This window comes from Amphimedon queenslandica, unplaced genomic scaffold (genome assembly GCF_000090795.2).
Source record: "Amphimedon queenslandica unplaced genomic scaffold, v1.1 AMPQUscaffold_12931, whole genome shotgun sequence".
Lineage (NCBI taxonomy): Eukaryota > Metazoa > Porifera > Demospongiae > Haplosclerida > Niphatidae > Amphimedon > Amphimedon queenslandica.
In genome coordinates this window covers 32257-34659 of record NW_003546833.1, presented here as the reverse complement: position 1 = coordinate 34659, position 2403 = coordinate 32257, and positions in this window count along the sequence as shown.

Here is a 2403-nt window from a genome sequence, read left to right as displayed (position 1 = left end):
ATTGAGAGCAGATGCAATATTATCAATATAGTACCAATCAAAGCTATTGTCAATAAATATCACATCACTGGAGCACTCAAGATGATCACTGAGTTTGAAGAAGCAGTCGATGACTTCTGTTCAAAGATAAAGGTCAAGTTCATGCTCAACAAGAAGCTGTCACTAGCCGTCAGTTCACTCACTTGTGAGAGAGTGGAGTTTGTACTGGAATGGGAACCTGATGAACATACACTTGATGACATTAGACGTCTCTTAGAGAAAGCATTTGAAGACTTGGGAAAAAGGATTATTGTACGAAGCATTCATCGTGGGAACTCCATCATTATCATCTGTTATGGTCCACATCATTTACTAGCTGCTCTTCTCTTGGAAGCACAAGACAACCTAAATGTCTTGATGAAGGAATTCAGTTTAATTAGACTAACCATTGGCCACTACACTGTCTATGATAAAAGGATCAGATGCGAAGTATAAGATACTATAACTGTATGAGAGCTTGTTTAATATTATGTACTGATTATAGGTAATGAATAAGGAGCGTCTTGCAGAGGAGATTAAACTAGCTGATGGAGAGGAACAAGAACTGAGGACTTTACTTGATTACAAAGAAGGTGTGTGAGTTGATCTATTACTTAATTACTGATGTTATAGTTATACTAATGGTATATATAGGATCAATATTTGAACAAGATAAACAACTGCATATCATCAGAAAAAGAAAAGGTATACAGTTAGTGCTGGAATGATGAATTTATTGTATTTACATGTATAGAGTATATTGAACGGACACTACAGACACCAGGTATAGTACTAACTTAAAGCATGTATTAAAGTAATGTGCAGTTGATAATCATTTGAACAATCAGTACAATTATTTTATGAATTAAAATTCTGATTGTTTCATTACTGTAGAGTCTAAACTGAAAGTGAAGCTACTGACTAGAGAGAAGTTGATTAATGAAATATTCAAATCAAAGAAATTAGAGACTCAGTATTTCCGAACCTCTCTCCTATTGAAAGCAGGTACTGAGTCTACTGGTATAATCCGTCTATACTACCTCATCACAGGAAGAGAGGAGGCATTAGTGGACCATAAGAAAGAGATTGAGTTACTACAAGAAAATATATCAATAACTAGTGAACAACTGCTGATGAGTCAAAGGGGAAATATTGAGAGTATGTGATATACATGTAATAGTAATTAAATCATTAACTGATTGATAATATAGAGAAGGATCAGTGTACACAATCACTGGATACACCAACAGCAAAATCTATTTATACAGCATGTATTGGCTATTATGGAATGTATAGTAATGATCTTTCATTCAGTGAGGGAGAGGAGCTGGAGATATATAGTAAGAAGTGGCATTTTGAGTGGAAAGGAAGATCCTTGGTGTCTGGTGATGAAGGAGTCATTCCTAGTAGTTGTGTTTACTCAATATTGGAGTCACTTCAATTGTTAGAGTTTATACTGTCAGTGGAAGAAGTGTCCCTTCCTATTCTACAGAAGATAAGGAATGTTTCATCTAGTAATGATGAGAAAGCTTCTCTTTTCTTGGAGACTATAAATGATGATCCTATTATGATATCTGCACTGAGACAAGACAAGGAAAAACATGTTAAAAGTAATATTTGTGATTATAATTGTGACAGTCAGCATAACTATGTTGACGAATAGTTTGTTTTATTTAATGAATAATGATTAATGTTAATTCTGCACATATTACTGTTGGTGTATGCATGTGTGTATGATGGTTGTGATATAGTGGTACATTGTACTCAACAATTAATCAAATTTTAGTTCTAATACAGTATGTGTGCATTATATTCTTGTCCCTACATAATGTTCACATTACATGTGTGTATGTATGTACATGTGTTGTTTATTGGTTGTAGTAACAACTAGCAAGTTGTGTGTTTGTATATACACATGTGTATTAACGTGTATATAAGTATAATCCTAGCTTTGGTTTATTAGGAGTCACTGGGAGTGTGAATTACTGGTACAGTGACAGGATATACCTTTACTCTCCATCTCCAGTTCAGTGTAATGAAGTGATTAGTAATATTAATAATAAACATGAAGGGATTAGCCTCAACTCCTCATCTGCATGTACTAATAGTACAGTATTTCTACTATCATCACCTAAACTGCATACACTAAACCTGAGGAGTCTTGAGATACGGTCCACTCCATTAACTAATGATTGTATTCAGTACTTGTGTATACTACTAACTAATAATAAAACAATACAAGAACTAGTCATCAGTCTCTACTCCATTAGTGATAGAGGAGTTACTAATATCTGTCAAGTACTTGAGCACAATTATACACTTACCTTATTAGATCTTAATAATAATCCTCTCATCACTTCTACTAGTGGACAGGCTCTTTCTCAC